The following is a 14,179-nucleotide window of genomic DNA, read 5'->3' as shown; positions in this document are numbered from 1 at the left end:
TTTCGGTTTTCAAAATCAAATCAGTCAGTCAGTGAATCAGTCTGGCGTGAACAATTCACTCAGTGAATGTGAACTTTGTAAGCCAGAATGTAGATTTATGATTTGCCAAGGAACGAAAGAACCACTCACTGAAACACCACTTCTTTCGTGCTCGTTTTCTTCGAGCTAACTGCTGATGGGCCGGCAGACCTCCCCTCCTTCAACTTTATTGCATGAAGGGATGTACCTGTTGTACCAAAGTAGGTTCCCCCGTGAAGATTTGTTTCCCCTCCCGCGGGAGCGCACACGCCTTGTTTGGAAAGCGGTGGAAAGCGAAAAACCGATGCCGTAGGACGACGGCACTAGGTTGTTTTCAAAAAAAACATGAAGAACACACGTTTGCGTCAGTCGATTTTAATATATAGAAAGGGTTTATTTTATTTCTTTAAGTCCATTCGCGTTCTGCCGTTGACACGAGATGCGTTCAAAGACCAATCGTACAGACGGAACACTCATGCACTTCACCAAAAAGCAATGATATAATTACGTGAGCTCTTTGCATAAACTTCGATGCAAAGGAGCTCCACTTTTTGGGGAGCATTACATGCTACAAGGAGTATATATTACAAAGAAGGACAACGAAATTATTCATTTGTTTATTTATTTAATTATTAATTTACTATTCAATATTGTAAAGTTATCACTGCACAAATAATTTATTTTTTCTTCTCCGTTATTATAAAGTTAGCACTGTACAATGCATTCAATAATTTCTCCAATATGAGTACTCCATGACCCTGGTCGAAGGCCACAAAGAGGGAACGAAAAGCCATGGTTGTGGAAGAGGTGTCAAGATCAAAGCAGGGGCAGTCCACCATCAAGGCCATGTCACAGGGTTGACAAGGGAGATGGACCACTTGGGAAGGTACCATTAGGAGACCTCTCAGCTGGGAAGATGCCGCAAGCCAGACTCAGCTTTCTACTGAGGGCAACTTAGCCACAAAAACCTCCGCCAGTGATTTGCCAAGGAAGGGAGCTGTCCCCTGTACAGCGCACCTAACGCCAGCCTACAGCACCTGCTGTCAGGCTGCACTGACACAGGCACACTACAGTTGGCGCCACGACCCAGTCCTGACGAAGCTGGCCGAAGTTCTCAAGACCAGCAGAAAAGAGGCCAACAACCAGTCTGCAACCAAACAGCTCCTTGTCAGGTTTGTGAGGGCAGGGGAGAGCAGCGGAGACACAAGCTGACGAGGCTGGTGTCTCGGCTGCTCTGAAGTTCCCCCGTGAAATCACCACCGCTTCATTCCGGCCAGGTGTCGTGCTTTGGTCTGCTGCTACCAAGTCTGCCATACTCATAGAGCACACCATCTCTTGGGAGGAGGGAATCCAAGCTGCCTATGAGCAGAAAGCAGCCAAATACGCAGAAGAGGCAGGTTGGTCCACGACCACCTACCCTGTTGAAGAGGGCTGTCGGGGCTACGTCAGCACATCGACGACAAGGCTCCTCCGTGATGTGTGAAAAACTGGGGCTAAGCTCAGAAGGAAAGGGCTGGGGAAGCAGAGAAGGGAAGCTTCTGGCTGTGGCTGAAGAGGAGAGATAAATATTGGGGGTCAAGGCGGTAAAATAGGCTAGCTGCTGGAGGTGGGGGTGGGGGGGGCAGGGACGTCTCCACCAGGAAGCTTTCCAGGGTTAAAGTGAGCGAAACTCCGATGAGCGGTGGTCTCCGGCTGACGACCCTGCAGCTCACCCAAGGAGGCGTGACAGGCACATGTGCCCTGGAGAAACAACACCATACCTGGACAATCAATCACAACAGGCGAAACGACTTCAAAGACAACCAGAATGCAGTTGCAAGTGTTGGGACCTAATGCTTGTTTGGCGATGAGTGGACAGAATGAGTTTTGAGTGATCGGCTGCAGGGTAGCGCTGATGGAGCGTGCTGAGCCCATGGCCCGGAGCTTGATTGATTGATTGCTATCTGGAGCTCGTTGTTTCCTATTGTTAAACAGTCTCCAAACTTCTCTCAAGTGTTGCTCTTGAATAGAAGTATTGTGAAGTTCAGACTGTCTACACGTTGATTGTTGCACATGGAAGTTGACCCATCGTCAATTACGTTTCACATGGAATATGTGTGCTTTCTTTCACCGGTCTCCTCATGAGAGACCGGAGCCTTAATTCAGTGCTTTAAAGCGCTCTGCCACACTACCTAGAATCCTCAACTTCAATTTAAGAAGTAGGGACCAAGTGCCTGCTGTTGCCCTGAAACAGGATTTGCAAGCGTTTGTGTCTCATTTGGTTCAGGACTCTCAGTATTTAACAATCGAATCAGGGAGAGCACGGACGCACTTCCGTACTCTCACAAATTACGCAGTCGAGATTCCCATATTTGGAGAATTCCCAGGGGTCAATGTGATCGTCAGTGCAATGGGCACACTTCACCCTGGGTGAACCACCTTCGTGATCACGGTGTCACCCCTGCCAGGTATAAGTATGACTTCTTATGCCTGGACACGCGACCACTTATTTTACATCCTCTGTTAGATGACGGTGCCATTTGTGAACTGGTGAATGGCGTGATGGTACTAGTGGGTTAGAATTGACTCACTGACAATGTTCCCTCTAATTTTTCAAGTGTCTGTGCAAACACACAAGCTCCCTGTGCACACTGTGGACCTCTTTGCGTAACACCAGATTGATTGATAAGTAAATAAATAAATAAATGAAATACTGTCAATGAGAACTTTAACTTGCTCGGGGTCAGATTTTGTTTTGTGTAACAGCTCGTTCCTTTTCTGACGGTCTTTTACGCTCTCTCGCAATAATGTACCGATCCTCTGTCCCATCTCTTCCCATCTTTGTACAATTCCAACAGCTTTCAAATGACATTTCTGCTGAATGTGACGCTTGAAGTAGCCAAACTTCCATTCAGTCCATATTCTTCCCTCCGTAATCTCGCCTGCCACTTTGGCTTCACTGCACGTTTTGCATAGTAGACATTTCTCACTCGAAAAAGAGAAAGTCACACCGAGTTCCACCCTTTGTTCTTTTATTTGCACACACTCCGATAGCCATTCCATCTTAAAAGAACCGCCGCACCTCTTATTTACTTTGGCTTGGCGAGTGGACGTGTCGCTGCTCGTTCGTTTCGCCATGATAAGGGGTTAGCTCACTTAGCATTTACATCTCATGACTCCGCCGCACTGTTGTTAGCTAGCTAACCTGCACGGCACGAATTGGAAGGACACATTTTCAGGCACTGTCGATGCTGTGATTGGTTATGTAGCATAAGTGAACCATATGATATCATTGGCGTGACACCTGTCAATCACTGATTTGCACTTCAAAAAGGCAGAGAAAGAAAATCATCCATCCACTTAATTAGATCAGATTACATCTAACATTAGATATTTATCAATCAGTTTATGCGGAATTTTATTTTGTGTGCAGCATAGAGTTTCTTGTGCTCAGAGACTGCACGAGCAGTGCGCAATTTTTTCTTCATGCCTATCCAGGATGGGTGTAAAACCCTCCCAAACAGCTTGGAAAAACGGACAAAAAAGAATCTACGCCCTTCTTTGATTAAGAAAAAAGGAAGCTCTGTATTTCTTAGCACGTTCCTTCCACTGGGACTCTAACCCAAGCCAGATCCCATAGCTTGGAAAAACAGACAAAGAAAAATCCACGCACTTAATCGAAAGAAGCTCTGCTTTTCTTAGCCTGGGACTTGAACCCAAGCTATATCTTGTGCACTTTTCACTTTTACGCGTTTCACATCAACACAATCACACAATCCGCCGCTGTCAGACAAAGGCAGACCTAAGATTCTGGCCCAGCAAAGAATTTTCTTCTCAGGTCTTTCTTTACCAGGTCCTGCTAATGGACGCTGGCCTGTCGACAGTTTGCAGCATGTCGTCCTCCGTCGGTGAGCAGCGGGTATGTTGAGATCCGGGTCACATCACCAAAATGTTGTTTCCCCTAACTTATTTGCAAGAACCACATGTGAGACAGTTTGGCCATTTTACGCCTGCAAGCAGAGAAAGCCATGTTTGGCTACAAACCATCACCGCCACCGTGAGTGAACGATCCGTTCAAAAGAACGACTCTTTTCAGTGAACGAGAATGAACGAGTCACTTCCTAAGGTGATTCGTTCTTTTTTCAGTTCATATGACTTGAACCAACAAGGAATAACGTAATTTATCCCACACAGTAGGTGTTAGGGTTTTCCAGGTTATCTTTATCGTAGGATTATGTTGGAATGTAGACTATAATGATTAACCAATCTTGTCTTGCTCTCACAACGCAGTAAAATAAAGTGGTTGCTTCCTCTGCTTGAGTGACCAGCTGCAGAGGAAGCAATCAAAGTTGTTCTGTTTCCCACAACATCGTAAAACACCCCCTGCTCTGATCTTACCAGAGGCCGGGGGTTCACCAAACCTGTCCACTCTCACCCCCACTCTGTTCCTCCTAATAAATATGTCCTTGCAGGAAGGAGACTTTCAGACTTCATTCCTTGAACGAGTGAACTCTCCACCTGCAGGTGTCTAAAAGGACTTGCTTGTCTCCCGTGTGGTTCTTGCAAAATATTGTTTGAGTGAGCAAATCTCTAACAGTAGGTGTCGATAATGCGCATCGAAGCTGGTGCCACCTCGCCGTAAAACAAAATGAAGAAGATAATGACGTAAATTCCTGTTCACGAACAAGTCAGTAAATTGAATTTCTGTTCAACTGAACAGATCTATGATGAACGAGTCACTTAGTGAGTGATTTGCATTTCCCGTTCATCGCGAGAACGGAACAGTGAGGGAACGAGTCCTGACTTTCCCGTTCCCGAACGAGTCAATGAGTAAACTGCCTTCCCGTGCATCAACGGATCAGTCAGTGAACCTGTTGGGTCTCCTTGTGTGAACAATTCAGTGAATGAATGTGAACTATGTAAGCCAGAATGTACAGGAATGTCTCAGAAAATTTGAATATTGTGATGAAGTTCTTTATTTTCTGTCATGCAATTAAAAAAATAAAAACGTCATACATTCTGGATTCATTACAAATCAACTGAAATATTGCAAGCCTTTTATTAATTTAATATTGCTGATTATGGCTTACAGCTTAAGAAAACTCAAAAATCCTACCTCACAAAATTAGAATATATCCTCAGACCAAGTAAAAAAAAAATTATAACAGCAAAACAAAATCAAACATTTGAAAATGTCCATTAATGGACTCAGTACTTGGTTCGGAATCCTTTTGCACGGATTACTGCATCAATGCGGCGTGGGCATGGAGGCAATCGCCTGTGGCATTGCTAAGGTGTTATGGATGCCCAGGATGCTTCAATAGCGACCTTTAGCTCATTTGCATTGTTGGGTCTGGTGTCTTTCAGCTTCTTCTTCACAATACCCCATACATTCTCTATGGGGTTCAGGTCAGGGGAATTGGCAGGCTAATTGAGGACAGTAATGCCATGGTCAGTACACCATTTACTGGTGGTTTTGGCACTGTGGGCAGGTGCCAGATCATGCTGGAAAATGAAATCATCATCTTCATAGAGCTTTTCAGCAGACGGAAGCATGTAGTGCTCTAAAATCTGCATTTACTCTGGATTTGATGAAACACAGTGAACCAACACCAGCAGCTGACATGTCTCCCCAAACCATCGCTGACTGTGGGAACTTCACACTAGATTTGGATTTTGCTCCTCTCCAGCCTTTCTCCAGACTCTGGCGCCTTGGCTTCCAAATAAAATACAAAAACTTGCTTTCATCTGAAAAGAGGACTTTGGACCACTCTGCAACTGTCTAGTGCAGGGGTGGGCAAATTTTTTGACTGGCGGCCCGAATTTGGTTCTAAATTTTGATCAGGGGGCCGAACCAGGAGCTGATGGATGTAGTGTTTGTGTGAAGTAATAGAAATGACATGTAAAGATCAGTGCATAAAAGGTTTGTACTTTTAGTAGGTAGTAAAGCATGGATATTAAAAAAAAAGCTTTTTGAAAGCAAATGCATTTATTAACAGCATTAAAAAATTATTTCACCAAAAAACTACCATCAGTGATTCTCATTAAATACGACACTGTTATTATGAATAATAGTTTCCATCACTTCAGTGCCTGCAGGTCAGATTTATGAAATATGTTTATCTAATGAGGCGAAATCACATCAAACGGCAAACATTCTGACCAAATACATCATCTTGAAGAATCAGTGAAAGAAAACTTCTAAATAAAGTAATAAAGAAATCAATAGTATTGTTGGTATCCCTTTATTGCTAGCGCATCATGGTCTGGAGTAAAATTTGTTGTGGTAATTCGTAGGATAGAGCCGAGGTGTCGGTCCGTTAACCTAGAGCTGTGACGGGCTTTGTTGACGTTCATGTGGCGGAACGTCTGCTCACACACGTAGGTCGAGCCAAATTGTCCTCTCTTTTTTTTTTAAACACTCGGCACTCAGTGTCCACCTTTCTTTTCCTCAGCCCACTTATTTTAGTGGAAGGATTCCAGGGGAAGGTTTGTGGGTGGCATTAACGTAAAACTGTATCTGAAAGCTCAGCGCGCGAATTACGAGAATGCTGACGTCACAGCCCACAATCGAAAGCACTGATGGAAATAGAGCGCAGAGTGCGCCGGGTCTGCACTACTTAGTACGTACATGCACTTGTGAGTGTGCACCGAGCTTTCTGACACGGCTTCCGGGAGTAAATGCACGGGCGGGCGCTTCCCCATCTAGTGGGGAAACATACCAATTGCAGGGAAAATGACCCCAAAAAAAGTTCAATAATACAATTCATTCAGGTTTGGCGGGCCGGATTAAACGGCCCCGTGGGCCAGATGTGGCCCGCGGGCCGTAGTTTGCCCATATCTGGTCTAGTGCTTCTTTTCCATGGCCTTTCTGCTAGACACTGCTAAAGTGTGCTGGGACAAAAACATTTCTACTGTAGATGCTGACTGGTCATACTTCAAATCGACCTTTGGCGGGATCCTCAATAAACATGCCCCGCTCATTAAAATACGAATCAAAGACCACTGCACTCTTTGGTTTTCCCGAGATGTTAATCCGTCAAAAGAACACCTTGTGGCGGAAAGCCCGCTCCTCCCAGTCTCCAAGTGATTGGCTTGCTTTTTGGCAATGCAGAAATAAATGTACATAGACAATCAGAAAAACCAAAGTCACCCATTTTCTGGATAAATTCACATCTTGTTCTTCTGACGCCCAAAAATTCTGGAAAACTCATATCCATAGAAAATAAATTGACACCTCCCCTTTTCCCCAGTGCTATGACCTTTGGTGACACTGTTGTTACCGATAAGTCTATCATAGCTTCTCTTTTAAATCAACATTTTGTTAATTCAGCGAGTAACCTCCCAGTCATACCTTCCAACGCTGCCCTTTTACATTCTTCTGTTTTCCAGCCCTGTGACTTTCTCCTTTAGATCCATCCTGACCTCAAAAGTTTTAGCGAAACTCTCCAAGTTGGACATTGATAAGTTGGCAGGTTACGACGGGCTGGACCCAAGGTTTTTAAAAATTGCTCCTCCCATTGTTGCTGCCCCCATCTCGCGGCTCTTTAACATGTCCCTGGAGTTGTCTGTCCTCCCTCCAGACTAGAAATCTGCATTGATTTTCCCACTCTTTAAAGGTGGTTCTGGGTCTGACCCCATCTGTTATAGACCTATTTCTATCCTGCCCTGCTTGGCTAAGGTCTTAGATAAACTGGTTCACAACCAGCTGTCTAACCGTGCACTTATCTAATGTAAGTGACCGGCTCTCCATTTAAAGGGTAAAATTCTGTACTTTAGCCCCGCGGCTGTAACGCAGCCTTTAAGGGGAGACGAGAATTTATTTAAGCCGGCACGGAAAGAAGATTCGTTCCAGTCTAACTGCTGTTCAAGTAACCAATCTATTGTTTGATTAATTCCATCATTTCCGGACGCCAGTCCCTTTAAAAGCAAAAAGACCCCGGTGCTGAGTAATTACTTGGTCGAGACCCGGGATCAAATTGATCGTGGCTGTTTCAGCGGCTCTCTTTCCTATAACATTTGGGGCTCTTGTTAACCGCTCGGAATAGATTTAGCTGTCTTTGTTAAGACCGCGGAGACTCGTTTATTTCCACTAGCGATCACCCACGCTAGCTGAGTTTAAGATAACTATTTGGAACCAGATCTGACACTTCCTGGTGTTGAGGATTAAAGCTGTCTTCACTTTAAAAAGAACTGATGGTTTACAGTATGAGTATGACAGAGAAAGAAGAGATTTAAAGCATAAAAGATCAAAATAATCATTAATCGAAATTAAATGATTATAAAGTAGAAATTTAATGAATAAGGAAGAAAAAGAATTACAAGTCTCAATTGTTCGAACAACCAACAATAATTCCAGTCACCAATCTCAATACAGCAAAATTATTCAGTCTCGAAGTTCTCTCGATTGATAACTCAAAAATATAGTAAAAAAGGGTAAGAGGCTAGCTAAAATGCTGTTTGGTGGAAAAGTCGAGTGATTAGTTCTCCATGTTCCAAAAATCAAAATTTTGTATAAAAGAACAGGCTGGCCTAAAGAAGGGAGAGGACGACGCTCTAAAAATGGCTCCTCTCTGCTGCACCGAGGTCCACATCTCCTAGCCTGTCTTTAAGCTTAAAATTTGACTAAGTCCAATTCGCAGACTCTAGGAATTCATCTTAACACACCTTGGGTTAATCTCAAAAAGAATTAAATCTATCTTAGTCTAATCGGCGTCCTCAACCCACGGGCAGTAGCCTGCAGGGGCTAACCCCTGAATGGGAGAGCCCACCGGGCGAGAGAGAGCTCCGGTCTTTGTCAAAACGAATCTTTTATACCAGTTCAGCCCGTGGGTCCTATGCCAGCTTGGTCACGTACCAGTTTTTTTCCATGACGTCATATATTGTCCTCAGATGACCCAAATGCTTCTAGAATAGACTGGACCTGCATCTCGGCCGACCAGATGAGGTGACCATGTTCTCAGGGATGTAACCATTTCCTCAGGGATGCCTCATCCTGTTTCCGACTTCCAAATTTTCCGATGCTCAATTTAGCATGCAATGTCCGTCAACTTGTGTCAACGTGACATTTGCAATCGGTCCTTTCTCTTACTTGTGTTTCATCAAACAGCCTTTTGTTTGGGCCTTTACTCGATGAACGTGACCTCGGGTCATGCTCATGTGTGGGATCTCGGTCTTCCACCACTTAGTATCAACATTAACCCTTGCCGCCTCCTTGTCTTCGCTCACATTTATGCATTCATGTGTAAATGGAACATCAGTATTACATACATGTTGGATATTGATTAAAAATCGTGACAATAACAACACATACTTTCACAATAGTCAACTTAACACATAATCATAACTATGATCGTCTCCTAGTTAGCAGATTACAATACTCAAGCAGTTTCAAAACATATTTTGACAAGCTGGTGACCTCTAGGTCAAGCTCAAGCGTGGGATCGCGGTCTTCCACCAACAGTATCTGTCAAGCCCTTGTCCTTACGCAACTCTTAATACATTCATGTGTAAATGAAACATCAGTGCTAAGATGCTGCTCAAGTTGCTACTAACTATATAATATGGCAAAGCAGAATAAAATAAAGTATATTGCACCTTACTCATTCTCATCACCTAACGATGAGCATGGGCTTCTCTAGTTAGCAAATTAAAATACTCAAACAGTTTCAAAGTATATTATAGGAAAACAAAATAATATCAAATATAATTCAATATTTAATATAATAGTTTATGATATAACATAATCCAAAATTGTGTGTTGCTGTGTTTCAGAACAAGTCTTCATCTAGCCGATGACTTTTTAAACTATTAATTTACTATGTTAGGTCAATCTGACTTTGGCACCATCTTCTGGTGAAATTTGAAACGGGAATGGAGGTTCACTGGTTCAACCAACAAACTCCCCTTTACCAGTTTAACAATACTTAATTTTGAAGAACTAACTTTTAAGTAACCCTTACTCAGGCCCCCTCCTTCAGGTCTTCCATGTCAAGCTTTGTCACCATCAAAAGGAAGAATTCGATGGATTTGTGGACGGGGATTTGTAAATATCCACATTATTGTTTGAACAATGTTATTGTGCATATATATTTTGAATATGTCATATTAGTTGACTGGTTCTTTAATCTTTGTATCTTTTATTTATTGTCTGTGACAAAAGATATAAGTGAAGACAAAATAAACTTACCGTAATTTCCGTACTATAAGCCGCACCGGACTATAAGACGCACCAGCTAAAATTCGGGGATATTTTAGTTTTTTTCTTACATAAGACGCACCGGACTATAAGCCGTACGTGCTGTCATGTAACATGGGGGGAAAAGAAGGTGCAAATGGTAAAAAATGGATTGTTCACAGGAATAAATTGGCAGAGCTGAAATTCCAAATTTGTCCAAAAGATGGCGCCAGGCCGAAACATGAGACCAAAAAAGGGGCCAAAATAAGCTAAGCAAGTTAAAATAGAAATAAAACAGGAACACGGTGTCAGAGTGTGAGTCACGCATGCACGCACAAATGTGATTTTTACTTTTTGATTTCTTTGCTTGGCTAAAAATGTATTCTGTAACCGCTTAAAGCAATATTGTCAGTCAATTCGATCAAGAGACCTGTCACTACGAGAATAGTGGCGTGACATAAATTGTTTGGAGAAGCACAAATGTGATTTTTACTTTTTGATTTCTTTGCTTGGCTAAAAATGTATTCTGTAACCGCTTAAAGCAATATCGTCAGTCAATTCGATCAAGAGACCCGTCACTATGAGAATAGTGGCGTGACATAAATTGTTTGGAGAAGCACAAATGTGATTTTTACTTTTTGATTTATTTGCTTGGCTAAAAATGTATTCTGTAACCGCTTAAAGCAATATTGTTAGTTAATTCGATCAAGAGACCCGTCACTATGAGAATAGTGGCGTGACATAAATTGGTTAAAGAAATAGATCAAAGGTTTGGATTTTTATTTCGGAGTTAATTGAAGCGTAACTTTAAAAAGTTATTTTCATGAAACAGGAAGTGAAGAAAAGGGGAAGTGAAAGGCTTTACCAGGGGCTAGCTGTACATTGGTGGAAAGTAATGCGTGGTCAAAGCGGAAACATCTGCTGAAGGACAGCAGGTGTACGAGCGGGGGGAAATTGTCCAAACCCTCTACAGCGTGGGAAAATTGTCCAAACCCTATACAGCGTGGGAAAACTGACCAGATTCTATAGGGCGTGGGAAACTAGGCGGTCTTATCCTATAGAGAGAATATAGGTACCAGACAAGTCTATAAAAAGTGCTGCAGGGGCAGCTACGGGGCTTTTTTCCCCAAAGAGCGCTCATATGTGAAGAAGCCCGAAGGAGTTTCAAGATTTTTTCCAGAGTCCCGGGATCTTTGTGCGAGACGCAGGATCGCTGGTCTGAAATTAACTTGGATTTACTCCGAAAAATTGGACTGGACAACTTTACAGGAGAAATTAGGTGAAGGAAAACGACTTTTATGTATTTTAGCAAGAGTGGGAAATAGTCATCGGGCCGTCGGCTCCCTCGAGGCCAGCCTGTTTCTCTAATTTGGATTTTAGAAGTAAGATCGAATTGATCACTCGACTTTGCTTCCACCAAAAATAGCACGCAGCTGGTATCTACCTTTTCCCTCTGTCATGAACTGTGTTTTGCAATCGAATGGTTCTGGGATTGAATGATTTTATTAACACGGGTATCAGTGAGTGGAATTGTTCGGTTTCTGGAGTAATTGAGATTTGTAATTCGATTTCATGTTTCTTCAATAAATGTGTTTTGTATATTATCTACTTCGATGTGCGCTGATCTGTACTGAATGTGCAATCGAATGTTTGGGGTTGATTTGACGATTTGATTCAGGTGCAGGGGGTTATTATGGTATAACTTAGGACCGTAATAAATAAGAGTAACCTCAGACAATTTTAGAGAATTAAATAACTTCCGTAGTTATTTAAGACACGGGTTAATTTCAATCCGTTTGGAAGATTGCTTCGTCTGAATAAATTAACGAAAGTGCTTACAACGGATTATCGGTTTAGTGTAGAACTAAAAATAATTTAATTATTTGAAGGGCGCGGGCCTGTTTCCCCTTTTTGACAGGCCGCGTAAAAAGTAACTCCGGACATATTAGAGAATTAAATAACTTTCGTAGATAGTGAAGGGAAGAGTGAATTCGTTAAAAGTGAATTCGTTTGAAAATTTACTTCCTCTAAATAAAATAACGCCGATGGTTAAAATAGATTATCAGAGTTGGTGAAGGAGAAAAGTATTTCGATTGTCCGTCGGGCGCGGCCCAGTTCCTAAAATTGTCGGGCCCCGTCAAAAGTTAAACAGGACACGATCGAAAAATAGACTTGCCTTCCAAATTAATTACGGGGCAAATCGAAATACAGTAAAACATTTTTATTCGTTTTAAGAAAGTTGTTACTCTTTTTAAAGCAATCAAGTGGGGTGAAGCACTCCGACAGTTAAGTGCAAAATCTACATATAAGGAGAATTAATAATATAAAGTGCATTCATTTTCTTCTTAAATGCTATTATTGTCACACTTTTATTAATTCGATTTTCTTTCGAATAAACAAGTTGGTCGGCTTGCTGCATGAGCGACCAAGTGGAATGGACCCATATCAACATTTACTTCGGCAAAACTAGTGCTTGGGTGCGCTATACAAACGAATCCCTGAGGTCTTAACAAAGACATCTAAAAATATCCGTAACATAATAACTTCAAACATTAGCGGGGAGCCATCAATACGATGCGGTCACTTCGAAGTCTTGCCTCGAATTGAGTTACTCGGCTCGAGCTTCGGGTGAATTGAGAGGGATTGGCGTTGTACAGAAATTAGATTGATTCCGGTGGAGTTAATTTAACTCGGGTGGTTAGATTACGGACGAATCTCCGAACCCGGCTAAGACAAACCCGTTACCAGGTAGCCAGGGGCACCTTATTGGAAGAGGTGCGTTTGACAGTGCACACAAGTTTTTTACGAAGAAAGACAGTACACAGAAAGCTTTTTTAAATTTTGAATAACATACTTTAACATGTCTTTCTAAACATTGCCTGTGACGCAGCAGTAGGACCGCAGCAACACAGAAGTGTGCACGCGAGTCATTAACAAAGAAAGACTGGACACAGTTAATAACATAATAACATACTTTATTATGTATGTTTCTTTCCAAACACTGCCTGTGACGCGGCAGTAATATCGCAGCAACATGGAAGTAACACAGCACTAATAGGGTTTGATGAAATAAAACAAACTGGTAAAAGTCACTGAGACGCGGCGGTAACACAGCAGCAACACGGTAGCACAGCACTAACAGGGCTGATTAAAATAACATACTAGTAAAAATAAAATAAAGAGCTTCATCGTCTTCATATTCCTCCTGTGCACTGAAACCATCGAAGTCTTCCTCAGTGTCCGATTGGAATAGCGTTATATATCCTTCGCCTCACACTTTCTCAGTCTCTCTTTCGTCGTTGCTTTCGAGTGTGATGAGGGTGTGTTCATGCTAATCTTATTCATGCACGAAGCGCTAAATTACATTAAACTAGCGAGCGACACGTATAGCCCCAGAGTAGACGGGACCGCGAAATAAAGAAAAGGGTGCCGCAACACAATGTCATCAACATCGACTGACTTTAGCTTAAAAGCGGCATCATATGCATTTCTTTTGTCCCCCATAATGACGGTATGTGTATAAAAGCTTCCTTTCAGTAATGTCCGTCTTGATTACGTTCTGCGTGATGCGCGAAATGTTCAAAACACAAACTAGCACGTCTTCTTCGGCGCATTATCTCTTCTTCGTCTGTCTCGCTCTTGCATCCTGGGAGAGCGCCCCCTAGAGGCCCTAAAAATCCATAAATACACCGCGCCGCCATTTAAGCCTCAGGGTTCAAAGTAACCTTCTGAATAAAATGCATTAAAAGTTCACATTCATTACAACTTGTTTTTGGTGAGGAAAATGTTAGAAGAATTGAATTTAAATGCTGATTGATTGGGTTTTAATACAATGCAGATGGTCCAAACAGCGCCACTGCTTTGTGTAATCTCTGAGTCACATGGCAGACTAAGAGAAAGGGTTTAGAGCGCAGGTGTCAAACTCAAGGCCCGGGGGCCAGATACGGCCCGCCACATCATTCTATGTGGCCCGCGAAGACAAATTGTGCATCAAATTCGTGTGTC

The 14,179-nt window shown here is 42.6% G+C and overlaps 1 non-coding gene across 1 annotated transcript; it reads right to left on the bottom strand.

Annotated features, from left to right (window-relative positions):
* Positions 1-2,309: 2,309 nt before the first annotated feature.
* Positions 2,310-2,475, bottom strand: LOC148400132 (U1 spliceosomal RNA). The gene has a single exon (XR_015857798.1). It is a non-coding gene; the product is annotated as a U1 spliceosomal RNA (small nuclear RNA).
* Between the last annotated feature and the right edge of the window lie 11,704 nt (positions 2,476-14,179).

This window comes from Syngnathus floridae, chromosome 3 (assembly GCF_059516105.1).
Source record: "Syngnathus floridae isolate MCC-2025c chromosome 3, RoL_Sflo_1.0, whole genome shotgun sequence".
NCBI classification, from domain to species: Eukaryota; Metazoa; Chordata; class Actinopteri; order Syngnathiformes; family Syngnathidae; genus Syngnathus; species Syngnathus floridae.
The sequence above is the reverse complement of the archived record's forward strand: the minus strand, read 5'-3'. Positions and strand labels throughout refer to the sequence as shown.